A 14,792-nucleotide genomic window follows, 5' to 3' on the forward strand; every position below is an offset into this window, starting at 1 on the left:
CCCAGAGTCACGGGACAATGTAAATTATAATTAAGGGGATCTAACCTTTAGGTTGGAAGAAGCCTATGAAATAAGACAGCCTGAAATCTTTCCAGGATTTCAGCAAATAGTTGAAGAGCAGATATCTTTAGCTAGTGGCTGTTCCAGTGATGATGAACGCCGACAGCCAAGAGAACTCCTGATGGAGTACAAAGATAATTTTGCTAGGGATTCTTATGACTGTGGGACTACAGACTTGCACAATGCAGGAATCCAAACAGATCACAATGCATCACCAGTCTTTTTTTGAACAATAAAGACTTCCTTTAGCCTCATATGATTCTCTTGCAGAAATAATAAGGAACTTGGAAGAAAGAGGTATTATCAGACAGGTGCATAGCTCTTATAACAATCCTATTCTAGGTGTTCTTAAGCCCAATGGACAATGGCATTTGTGTGCTGACTTAAGACAGCTAAACAAATGAGTGTACATGTCTGGCTGGCCTGTGTCATATATTGACCAGTGCCTAGCACAGATGCAGGGATCTTCACTGCCATTGATTGTGCACAGGGATATTAGACCATAAAGGTACATTAAGAGGACCAGTATAAGCTTGTATTCTCATTCCAAAAGGTCCAGTATGCATTCCAAAGGCTCCCGTTTGGATACATAAATTATGGACATGAATTTGCTGTATTCATACATAAGGCTATGCCTGATGCACTGGAAAGGGGTACCTTATCTTATGTTGATGATGTTTTAATCAAAAGCACAGACTTTAAAAGACACATCACAGAACTTAAACATGTCCTCAGCCAACTTAAAAGGGCAAGTGTTAAATTATCCCTACAAAAAGCTCAATGGTGCCGCGCTCGTGTAAACTTCTTGGGACATGAAGTTACTTCTGAAGGGTTAAATACTCAGAAGAAAAAGGTGGAAGCTATAATGAATTCTAAAAACCCAACTAACTTAAAGGAATTAAGATCATTCCTGTATTTGACAAATTATTCTCGCAAATTAATTGATAATTATGCAGAATTAGCTAAACCACTGCTACATCTTCTAAAGAAGGATGTGAAATGGCACTAGGGTGAGACTCAAGAGACAGCTATCAAACAGCTGAAGAGAAAACTCACTCAAGCACCTTGCTTAGCATACCCTGAAGGTACCTTTCTTCTTAGAGACAGGTTACACAGATATAAGCATGAGTGCTGTTTTATACCAAAAGCATGATAATTTAATTTAATTTATGCAAGCAAAACTCTATCCCCAGTAAAAATACAATTTAGCGATTGTGAAAAAGCCCTCTTATCTACTGTATAGGCTCTACAAAATTTCCGCAGCTGTATACAAGGTGAGAAAATTATTGTAGAAATGGCCCACCAGCCTTTGCTATATCTGCAAAGTGAGAGAATAAGAGATGGGAATTTGTCTCATAGCCGCATAACAGCTTGGACTCTTTCTTTACAAGGCTGGCCTTTAGAAACTCGCTAAAAGCAGAATAAAAAGAATCCAGTCACACAGGGGCTTGCTGAGCTCCACGACTGTACTGCTAAGGATCATGGGGAAGAATTATTAGATGATGATTTCCTGGAGGAACAATTGCTTTCCCCATATAAAATATACGAGGACCATTGTCAAACATTACCTTGGGTATATGTTGATGGTTGTTCTTACCATGCCACTATTGAAAATGAGCGCAGATTAGTCGCTGGCATTGGTATAACTTGGGCCAATGAATTCCCAAACATTCCTGTAGGTTTCAACATTGGACCAAGATCCAGTCAAGTTGCAGAAGTAACTGCTGTTCTTAAAACCACTGAAGTTGCTATTGAACATGGTATTCATGAATTTGTGATCATTACTGACTCAAATTACGTGCGTGACAGTTTTGTTGAAACTTGGAAAAGAAATGGCATGCAAAAAACTAACAACAAACCAGTCAAACATGGCAAGTTGTTCTGCGAGATTGATAATCTGGTTGTTTTCAATGGGTTAATTATACACTGGAAAAAGACCAAGGGTCATTCTAGGGTTCTAGGTCCTGAAAAGGAAGGCAATGATCTTGCGGATTCATTAGCCAAACAAGGAGCCATAACTGGAGAACTCCTTAATATCAACCACTTAATGGGCGCAATTCAGGTAGAAGCCATTACCAGAAACCAGGCTAAACAACAGAGTGAGTCTAACTTGGTACAATGGAGTCAGTATTCTCCTAGTGAGGACCTGATCACTAGTTAAAAAGAAGACCCCATTGTAGGCATTTTCTATAAACACATAGAAGATCCTGAAAGCAACCCCATCTCAAAAGATGATTGTATTGGCAAGGAAGATCTTAGAATCTTAATGAAATCCAGGTCACAATTCAAGTTACAGGATGGTTTGTTAATTAGAACCTCCAAAACTGGCATCCAGCAATGGGTGGTACCCACCAAGTTCAGAGGTTTAATGCTTCAATATGCCCATGATGCTCTCACATCTGCTCACTGTGGCACCAAATTAACGTATGAAATATTGCGTAATTATGCCTTTGGGCCACACATGTTGAAAGATATTCAAACTTACTGTCAAGGTTGTTTAATCTGCCCACAGTTCCAACCCACTGCACCCACGCATAGAGCGCCATTGCAGAAAAGGTGGATGGTAATGCCATGGTAAGATATCTAAATTGATTTTATTGGTCCAGTAACTAGGTCATCTAGAGGTAACAAATACATGTTAACAGTGACATGCTTATTCACTAAATGGGTAGAGTGCATCAGTGCACCTAACAATAGTGCTGAAACATGCGCAGCTTTGCTCATCAACCATGTATTTTCCAGATTTGGTTTGCCCCAAAGAATCAATCCGATCAGGGAACCCACTTCACTAGCAAAGTGATGACCAAAATGTGGAAAATACTAGGGGTCAAAAGAAAGCTCCATATTGCATATAGAGCTGCCTCAAGTGGTGGTGTAGAGCGTTACAACCAGTCCATTGTGAAAAGCCTCAAAAAGTTTGTGAGTGAAACGGGTAAAGATTGGGATGTAAAATTACCTCTAGTCCTAATATCCTTAAGAGCAACTCCAAGTAGTGCTACCAAGATGTCACCTTTTGAACTAATGACTGGTAGAAGAATGGTTCTACCTCAGCATCTACTGTACCGTACATCAGACCAGAACTTGATAAATGTCGCCAATACGCATCAATATATGGAGAACCTACGGAAGCACCTGCAATATGCCTTTGCATTTGCTCAAAGGAACTTAGAGAAAGCTGCAACTGCCACTAAAAGCTATTTTGATCTCAAAACTTCCAAAAAGGAATATGAAATAAATGATAAAGTTTATCTGTATAACTTTGGAAGAGATCAGGTTAAGGAGAAGACATTTCTTCCATCATGGAAGGGTCCTTTTGTCGTTACTGACAAAATATCTCTAGTAACCTATAAAATTAGGATACCTAAAAATGATAATTTTATGGATAAATGGGTCCGTATTAATCATTTGTGAGCATGCCATCCTAGATCCCAACTACAAATCATAGAGGGAGAATGAAATGTCATATCTCCAAATGCACTAAAGAAATATTGTAGTTTAAAGATGCCTAACTAATGAACACAAGGGCTCAAAAATAACGGACTCTCTTCATAGAAGACTGTCTATAATGCCTATGGTCAATACACCAAGTACCACTGACTTTAAGCCAATTCAAATACATGTGTCCTACATCTATTTAAAATTGGAAGGGGGATATATAATAATATGTCAGTATATGGCTGGGTTATAATATAATATATTTAATATTTATTCTTTAAACAAACCCCCCAATAAAATGCATATAAAAAACAATAAAATTAATGTAAATTCCTAAATTCTTTATATTAGTTAAAATGTATAGACACATTGAATTATATTTATAGAAAACCAGATATGAATCAAACTATACAAGTTTAAACTGTTATAATATTATTTACAAAACAAACCAAATATACCTTATTCACAATTGAATTGCATTAAAATACCACAATGAAATATCACAGTATGGGTCACTAACTTCCAGACAAATATACTTAAACTATTTAGCCCACAATTGATCCTATATAACTCTAATTAAAAGAAAATATATATATTCTTACTGTAAACAGTCAGTTTATATGCCAATATATCTAAGCTGAAATAAATTCTTAATTATCTACAATTAAGACAAATTCTAAATATATATATATATATGGTATATAAGGGCCCATTGAGCTGTGATTAAAATAATGGTCACTGAGGAAGTAACACATATGAAGCATACGAAACATGTTTGACCTGTCTTGACCATATACATGTGTGAAATGTGTATCAAGCCGTTATTGATGGAGCAACAATAAAATTTTATTTTTGCTTTTACTTTGGAGAGTTCCTGGAATTATTCTCTTTGGACATTGAGGATCCTATATGGGCAAACACTTTGGCAGCTTACCTTTGGGTCTGGAGACCGGGTGCAGTATTCCTGTTGTTGTCTTGTTTATATATATATATATATATATATATATATATAAATATTTGCATAGATAAATTACACACCAGAGAGATTTACTTACAATAATGGGTCTGACTTAGAAATATTCAACACAAAGGATATTTATCTAGCAAATAAATTAATTACTTAATAGTTAAGACTACACAGGACTATGAATGCAAGCTAAAATACAAAGTGCACTTTTAAAATTACTAACTGCAATTTCATTATAGTAATCAAATACTTTTGATTTAAATATTATATATATATATATATATATATATATATATATATATATATATATATATATATAACATGTAGCCAGTGGCCTAGCACTCCTTCCACATGTATGCAGCCAAAGTTGAGTGCAGTCCTCAAATTGAAATATAAAGTAGCTCTGTAGATGGAGGGCACTCACAGGACTTATAAAAAATGTAATCTTTATTTACAACATCAGCTTCACATCAAAGAATGTCGAAGTTTCAGCCCATCTAGAGGCCTTCTTCAAGACAATTCATAATCTTCAACAGTGCGTGCAGCACATCACAACGAGCTCCCAGCAAAAGATTCAGAGACGTTTCGGATGGGCCGAAACGTTGACACTCTTTGATGTGAAACTGATGTTGTAAATAAATATCTACAGAGCTACTTTATATATAAATATATGTATAAATCGAGTATACTTCACCAAAATAACTAAATCGATAATTCAGCTTCTAGAACTTTTTGTTTAACCTCATATGAAATTGTGGGAGAAGCCTCCCTGACTGGCTCTGCATGTGTTCTAATAGACAATTTATTTGGCTGTCATACCAGTTCCAATCCCCAAGGGGGCAGCAGACAACCAGCAAATACAGTCTCACCATCAATCACTGCTAATCCAAATATCTCCCTATATAGTGATAATTTAACATACTATAACTTTTTGCATTAATCACTTACAATTTTAATTATAGATGGGATAATATAATGTCATTTTTATGATTACTTCAATATTAAATAAAAGCATGTTTCATACCAATAAACAATTACATTGTCGATCATTTGCTTTCCCCAGAATCATCTTAATATGACATACATACCTTGAGATCAGCAAACACATGTCACTTTCACACAACTATATCTACATTGGACCACTATCTCATACAGATTAATATTTAATATCTGTATATCTCTCTTTGAGAGTACAAAACACATAGGATATTATTTAAAATAGCAATTATATGTATACTTATTAGGTTCCTTAAAAATATAAAGGAATAGTTTACTAAAATTGGACATTTTATATTGACTGTATTGTTATTTATTAAATCAGCATATGTATCCCAACTTTTCCTTTAGTTGTCTGAAAGACAGAAAAGAAAAATATAAATATGTTACATATTTCAAAGTGGGATTATTATCCTTCACAATCTGAATTGCATTTTCCCAGATCCATATATAGACATTTAATACAGTCAAAGGCATATATTTAATGTTTGAGATTTAAACATAAGTTGTGATTAAAAAATGAATTTACAAGTTATAATGCAAAACATCTGTCCCTGCTTAACTAGCACAGGTGTGGATTCGAGGTCTAGGGGTAATTAACTGGTCTGTGCTTAATAACTATATTCCTGGGCGATATTTAGTCACTTCTCCAGCCAAACTGGTTCCCTGAATCTCATTAGGCCTCAAAGGAAAATCTTAGACATCATGTCTGTTTATCTACAGGGATTCCTGTGATCTAGGTAATGAGACAGATGCTCTCTTGTGCCTGATCTAAGATTTGCAATACACAACCATATAGATGACCATCTTTTTGAAGTAATTTGCCTTTCTTTGAAATGACAGTCTGAACCAACTAGGCCAAATATCTTCCCTTTGTTCTCACCTGGATGCATTGTAATTTTGCATATTGAGTGAGGGAGGATTGAATTGTGGTCAGCGAGGCAGTTAATCTCTTACAAATAATGAATCATTTGGTGTAGACAGCCATATATATATATATATATATATAGTCACACAATATGTAAAAACGAGTGCGAGTCACATTGAATTCCTGAATACCAACTTAGCCAAAAGTATGCACAAACCACCCAAGTGTCCGTTACATGCAGTGTTATAGGGTATACACTTTTCTTCTTCTCAGACAATATTGAGGTAAACTTGGCACCAGATATGCTCTTTCTTACCCTTTTCATTGGACTATCCGGCTTCCGAGAACGAGGGACCGCTTGTGTTACAAGCAAACTGCTGCTCGGCACACTCCGCCTCCCTCGGCGTCTCCAGCCGGAAGTGCTCCAGTTAGCCCGGTGATTCCGGGTGACGTCAGCGTTAGTTGGGGGTTTTGCCGATTGGCTAGTTGTCAGGGCGTGCAGTGTACGGCAGCATCGGCAGTGGATTTCAGGATAGCGAAATAGGTTATCAAGGAAGAATAATCCACGCCAACTTAAAACTTTACTTTCATTGGTCTTCAGTTAAAAAGAATCACAAACGGGGGGCGGAGCCAACGAGCAGCAGGATAGGACACAGAACCTTGAAGCTCCTGACAATAAACTTAAAAATGTTTATTAAATTGGGATAAAAGTATTCCAAGGACACACTATCTTTCCAGCAAAAGCACCTTATATGATGCTAGCACCCTGTAGCAGCTGAAAAATGTCTAGGAAGCTTTTACATCTTCATACCAAAAACATCACAGAACAAACGGCAGCAAAGATTGAGACTCGCTTCCTGGAGCTAAGCCTCTCCTAGGGTCAGAGGATTCAGGGTAACGCCTGCACTGTCTTATTCCTACAATATTTAAAAAACTCAAGGGAGAAATTGTGGTGACGACCCTTAGCCTTAACAACTAACGCAGCACCTCTCCTATTCTGTGAAATATGGCGACTTCCGCCGCCATATTGGAAAAAATCAGCTCGCTGCTGTGGGGACACCGACTTGCCTTTCTAGAGCACATGCAAGCGGCATTTACATCCCTAAGTCCCAGCTCAATCGGAGTACATGGCGGGGGTGGCAGGGTGGTCGGATCCCGGCCATTGCTATCTGCCGCCCCCGAATTCATCAATCTGCCATCAATAGAAAATCAAGCCACGTGGGGGCGGCAGCAGGTCGCAGACTCAGCTTTTCTTAAGAAGCCGATCCATACCACTTTACCGGTTCAGACTCCCAGTGGGCATCCTATCCTTTGTACGGACCAGCCATCTGGCCCATCTGCCACTGGATGGTTGCCAGATAAGAAGTTTGCCCTGCTGGGTCCTGCGGTTGGCGTGTTGCTGACACGGGCTTGCGGGGGACAGACAAGGACAACACAGTTGGTTTTATCCTTCATCGAATCCCGGCCCCCCAAAGCGGCTTTTACCGCACTACAGATCGTTTGCTCTCTGTTGGCCTCCCTACTATACCGCATCCCCTATTGGAACAGGAATTTACAGTGGGATCCTGGAGGCTTACAGCAGTGGCTTCATTAGGAGACGGACCCTGGAACAGGTTGATCTTAATTTTTACACGGGGCTGCCTTTGCGAATTTACCCCCTGCAGGGCTTCTACATATGGAGTTTCCCCTAAGGCTCTAGCAATATGCATCGAACAACAGAGGTCCCTGCAGCAAGTTAGAGACAGCACCTTCCATTGTTTTGGGCATTTTCTACTGACATTCAAACTGTAAAGGTGTCTTCTAATCGCAAGTCTGCCCATCGCTTCAACACCAATTGCAAGGGACATTTTTGCAGTAGCAGAGGAACAGGATTTTATGCTGGTGACTGATGCTATATCCTTACCCTGCAAGTGTTTGTTAGTATTCTTGGCAGCATTACTCTACATAACGCTTTAAAGAGGTGCAAGTAGGTTGTCATATTATATCCTAGGGCCTGAAGCCTAGATTTGACATGTTTCCTTCTTATGGGACTTAACCACCTTAAACAGTGTGATAAACTTACTTAGTTTTATATTTTTGGAACTGAAAGTTTATAAGATCTTCTCAATAACTGTTAGCTTTTGAACTATAACTACAAGTTTTATATCTTGGTACTGCCTTTTTTTAAAATTGTTGTTTGCAGCCAGATACTATTATATTAGGGTACATCATTACAGCCTATCTTACGTGAACTTTTAATAGGGATCTTAATTATCTAGTTATGCCAGTATTATTCCTATATTAGCATAACCATTATTAATGCTGGAGTTGTTGCATACACTTGCTTATATCTTATAACTGATGCATGTATCTGATTCATAGTTATAATAGAATATTATTAGAGGTCATAGGCCCTACCTTATAGACCCCATTTTGAATCACCCCCATATATAATTGAGGGCCATCTAGCATTGTGTAAACAGTAGTCTTATAAGATATGTTGACTACAACATCTGTTACGTTCTTGTCACAAAATCTGCTCATAGTGTTTCTTTTATAGATCCACACTTACTAGATCCAATACTGCACATCAGGTATATGATTGATCCCCAACACTTAAGCATGTGTTAGGCTAGCACTTCTGATAAATCTTCACTATATTCTCTTAGAGATTTTTGGATATGCCTTTATTCTATTTGATCTGACCCTATTTTCATGCTCTATATGACTAAACACCTTACAAAAATTGTAAAGACAGAGAAGGTATCTCCCCTCACCCTTTCCCACTCTGTGTTTCAGGGTGGGTCATACCCGCTACCCCTTTTCCGTCTGTGTCCAGTGGAGACAATTATCCCCGAGGGGAGATACTGATTACATTTCTTACCCATAGTGGTCTTAACATTAATGCCATAAGCTGGTAAATTGAGAGACCCTTTATGTTCTCATATTTTGGTTGCGCCTATTTGTACAGTAGCTTATCGACTATGTTAATTACTAAACATTTTGTCTCTACCATTTAATGTTTGTGACAAATACCACTTTTTCCAGGCGCAGGAGAGAAATTACTGTTTAATTTTTGACTGCTAGTGCATAATTATATTTTATTCTCAAAGTGTTCAATTTAGGGCAATAACTTAACAAAATTATGCTCAGGTATTTGTGGATCAGGAGTCTTGCATGGTTTAGCTCTATGTATTTTTTTGACTGTTATATTATCTTGTTGTTGTCCCATACCAGTTTTTTATGTTTTCCAGTATGAGAATAACAACACTGCCTAAGAGCCCGAGAACAGTTTGGTCACCTAGCCATACCTACAGCCGTTGTACTGCAAATATGATTATACTAATTATCTTGTCCATGTGGTACACAAACAGCAACCACTAGTACCATAATGTTTAGTGTAGCATGTGGCATTTCAACCTCATGGCGTGTGATGTATGTTTTCCCCTCTAGTCATAGGTTATTTATCTAATGTTAAGACACACTTGAGCTGGGTATAGGGCCCATACCCGGCCAGCAGAGTTCAGCTGTACTAGTAGGGAAAGACATTTGATTCTCTCGTTATGGTAGGGAGATATATATAATTCACCTCTCAGCAGTACAGCTCATTCTATGATCATCCTATTGTATTCCTTACACTATGAAGATAGGGTCAGTGTCACATCATATTCACAGATTATAACTATGTCTTGGGCAGACTGATGGAGACTCTTTCAGAATTTTTCTATCCTTCACACTTATAGACACATTCGTGAAATTTGCTAAATACTCTCACTTAATACTAATTAATATATGCTGTAAACTCTTAGTAATTTGACAGTAGGCCCCTGGAAGAACACTAATGATCTCCACATATGAGAAACATTTCTTAGCAATACTAACTCACAACCTCACCACTCCTGGCCTAATAGAGTTCCCTTATAGGTATTTAATATCTATATTCTTAGCTCTGTTCTTCTTATCTTGATAGTGACCTAGTATACTGAGCCCTATATTGACACGCAACGTTTTCAGCTTATCTAGGATTTAGGCCCTTCATTCCTGGTCTGGTTGTATACGCACCCTCTTAATACTGAACAGTTCTCTTTGCTCCCATACACACCTAGATGGAAGGTTTACCCCAGTCAGCAAATCAAGTCACTCACATACATACTCAGTATTTTTAGTCTGTGGGCATCTTACTGAGTGCTCTCCTGACCTATTTCAAGGCATAGAATGTAAACTTACAACTTGCTAGTATGGTTATAGACACACTATGACGCAATGTTTTAATTTTGCAGCCCAACATAGTGCTTCTAGTGCAGGCAGGTCCTGCATTTCTATAATCATCTCTTATGCACTCCCTATGCACTACATTGCGAATAAGTCCCATGCACTTCGCCAATTTTGTTAATACAGAATCCATGGCTCCCTTGACCTAGGTGTAATTTTTAACCTATTATCCAATTACTATACCAATAACTTAGTACGCTATAATGACCACCTTCTCCCCATAATACCACCTCCCCCCCCCCACCATAATGTGCCTCCTAATTCAGGAGGACTATCTACGCGGTCTCTCTAACTAGTACCGCAACCATCACTACTTTTTTACTTGCAGCTTTTCATTTTCCCACAGTGTTGACTTTATCCCTCTTTTTTTAGCATAATCAAAATGATGAGCTTCACTTATAAATTGAGTTAAAAGTTTTAAATCTAACAACTCTCCCAGTCTTAAACCTACTCAATTTAAAGTCTATCCTATTTATACACCATAAAAATTGTATTACTGTATTATTAGTTACCAGCTATAACATCATGAAAATGTAAAATCTGAGGTGAATGTTAAGGGATCCGTAAGCGATCTCTCCTATTTTAGGTAGCCTTCTACAAATGTTTATTCTTCCTTTTCATGGTTTGAGCCCCTAGAGAGGCCTCATATTTTTGCAGAGAAGGTTTCGATTATCATTGGCATCTACCTACTTTGTCTTTCAATAGTACAATTGATATTATTAACCTTGGTTTATGCAGTCTATAATGTATACTATATATGATACCTTGTTATTGTTTCTCTTTGTATATTGCTCAATTGTTTGACTTGTTTGCCGACATTTTTCCCTCAATAAAAATATTTAAAAAAAAAAAAAAAAAAAGAATCACAAACAAGGAGATCTTACAGCTTTAGCAGAGTGAGCGCAGCACTGGGCTTACGCGTTTCAGCCGTTAAGCCGTAGTCATAGCCAGGCTATGACTACGGCTTAATGGCCGAAACGCGTAAGCCGCCAACCCCCACAACACAAATAACCAATTAAATACTAAACCCCCTAACCTGACACCCCCTAAATCAACCCCAATTACCTAAATTAAAAAAATACTAAGTTCCAAACAATTTAAATAAAAAAGCTAACATTACTAAAAAAAACAAAAAAAACAAGATTAAATTAAGATTACAAAAAATAAAAAATTACATAAAATAATGAACCAAATTATCAAAAATTAAGAAATAAAATCCTATGAAAATCCCTATGAAAATAAAAAAGCCCCCCAAAATAAAAACACCCCCTAATCTAATGCTAAACTACCAATAGCCCTTAAAAGGGCCTTTTGTAGGGCATTGCCCTAAGTTAAACAGCTCTTTTACCTTAAAAAATACTAAGTCCCCTGTCAGGGTATATGAATGTTATTAAATAATATATATAAATATATATATATATATATATATATATACATATATACATATATGATTTAATATATATATATGTATATATATATATATATATATATATATATATATATATATATACAGGGAGTGTTGCTGTATCTATCCTGCCTGGCACCCTAGCAGTAACTGCTATCGGTGAGAGTGCGCTATCTTTAGACTGTTTAAAACACACACACACATACACATATATATATATATATATATATATATATATATATATATATATACAGGGAGTGCAGAATTATTAGGCAAATGAGTATTTCGACCACATCATCCTCTTTATGCATGTTGTCTTACTCCAAGCTGTATAGGCTCGAAAGCCTACTACCAATTAAGCATATTAGGTGATGTGCATCTCTGTAATGAGAAGGGGTGTGGTCTAATGACATCCACACCCTATATCAGGTGTGCATAATTATTAGGCAACTTCCTTTCCTTTGGCAAAATGGGTCAAAAGAAGGACTTGACAGGCTCAGAAAAGTCAAAAATAGTGAGATATCTTCCAGAGGGATGCAGTACTCTTAAAATTGCAAAGCTTCTGAAGCGTGATCATCGAACAATCAAGCGTTTCATTCAAAATAGTCAACAGGGTTGCAAGAAGCGTGTGGAAAAACCAAGGCGCAAAATAACTGCCCATGAACTGAGAAAAGTCAAGCGTGCAGCTGCCAAGATGCCACTTGCCACCAGTTTGGCCATATTTCAGAGCTGCAACATCACTGGAGTGCCCAAAAGCACAAGGTGTGCAATACTCAGAGACATGGCCAAGGTAAGAAAGGCTGAAAGACGACCACCACTGAACAAGACACACAAGCTGAAACGTCAAGACTGGGCCAAGAAATATCTGAAGACTGATTTTTCTAAGGTTTTATGGACTGATGAAATGAGAGTGAGTCTTGATGGGCCAGAAATTTGTACTTGCGCAGATTTCTGAATATCGCTGGTTTGTCAGACTTACGGCACTTTAGCATCTGACGGCGCCGTATATGGGATAGCTCGAGTTGCGAGCTGAAACTGCAGGCGACGCGGGATCCCTCGCTTGCGCCGCAAACTACGATCTATATCGGATCGCGCCCGTGATGTCCAGAAATGAGCGTAAATACAAATTTCTGGAGTCGCCAGTGACTTACAGCACTTTAGAAACTGCCGGTGCCTAAGAAAATAAAAAAAATTAAAATCTCCCGTAAAAGTCTAACCCACCTCCAAAAAATAAACTCGACATGTAAAACCCCTATATACGCCATCAAAACTACATCGGAACTAATAATAAAAGTATTAACCCCTAAACCAACAAACCCCACAACACAATATGCCTAATTAAACTAGTATTGACCCCTAATCCACCATTCACCTACATCGCAATCTACCTAATAAAAGTATTAACCCCTAAATCCGCCAACTCCAACATCGCAAACTACCAAATGTATTAACACCTATTCCGCCATTCACCCACATTGCAAAGTCTCTATTAAAATCATTAACCCCTAATCTGCCATTAACCCACATCACAAAGTAACTATTAAAACTATTAACCCCTAATCTGCCATTAACCCACATGGCAACAAACCTTATAAATCTATTAACCCCTAATCTGCCAAACCCACAGAACGCAATAAGCCTAATAAAACTATAAACCCCTAAACCGCCAACCCCCACAACACAAATAACCAATTAAATACTAAACCCCCTAACCTGACACCCCCTAAATCAACCCCAATTACCTAAATTAAAAAAATACTAAGGTCCAAACAATTTAAATAAAAAAGCTAACATTACTAAAAAAAACAAAAAAAACAAGATTAAATTAAGATTACAAAAAATAAAAAATTACATAAAATAATGAACCAAATTATCAAAAATTAAGAAATAAAATCCTATGAAAATCCCTATGAAACATAGCCCGACACGTCTAACACGCCTCCCTAACATAGCCCGACACGTCTAACCCTCTATCCGCTATCCCCCCTCACTATCCTAACAATAAAATATGTATTAACCCCTAAACCGCCGCTCCCAAACCCCGCCGCAATCTAATAAAGTTATTAACCCCTAAACCGCCTCCAGCTATATTAAATCTATAACCCCCTAAAGTGAGCCCCTACCCCGCCGCTATCTATTTTAAAATTATTAACCCCTAATCTAATCCCCCTACACCGCCGCCAGCTATATTAACTATATTAACCCTAATTATATTAGGGTTAATATAGTTAATATAATTATTATATTATATATATTAACTATATTAACCCTAATTATATTAGGGTTAATATAGTTAATATCGTTATTATAATATATATATATATATATATATATATACATATATATATATATATATATATATATATATATATATATATTAAGTATACCAACCCTATCTAACTCTAACGTCCCTAACTAAACTCTTATTAAAATAAATCTAATATTAATATTATTAATTAAAATATTCCTATTTAAATCTAAATACTTACCTATAAAATAAACCCTAAGATAGCTACAATATAATTAATAATTACATTATAGCTATGTTAGGGTTTATATTTATTTTACAGGTAAATTGTTAATTATTTTAACTAGGTATAATAGCTATTAAATAGTTATTAACTATTTAATAGCTACCTAGTTAAAATAATTACACAATTACCTGTAAAATAAATCCTAACCTAAGTTACAAATACACCTACACTATCAATAAATTAAATAAGCTACAAATATCTATCTAAAAATACAATTAAATAAACTAAACTAAATTACAAAAAAAAACAAACACTAAATTACAAAAAATAAAAAAA

This window comes from Bombina bombina, chromosome 6 (assembly GCF_027579735.1).
Source record: "Bombina bombina isolate aBomBom1 chromosome 6, aBomBom1.pri, whole genome shotgun sequence".
Taxonomy (NCBI): domain Eukaryota; kingdom Metazoa; phylum Chordata; class Amphibia; order Anura; family Bombinatoridae; genus Bombina; species Bombina bombina.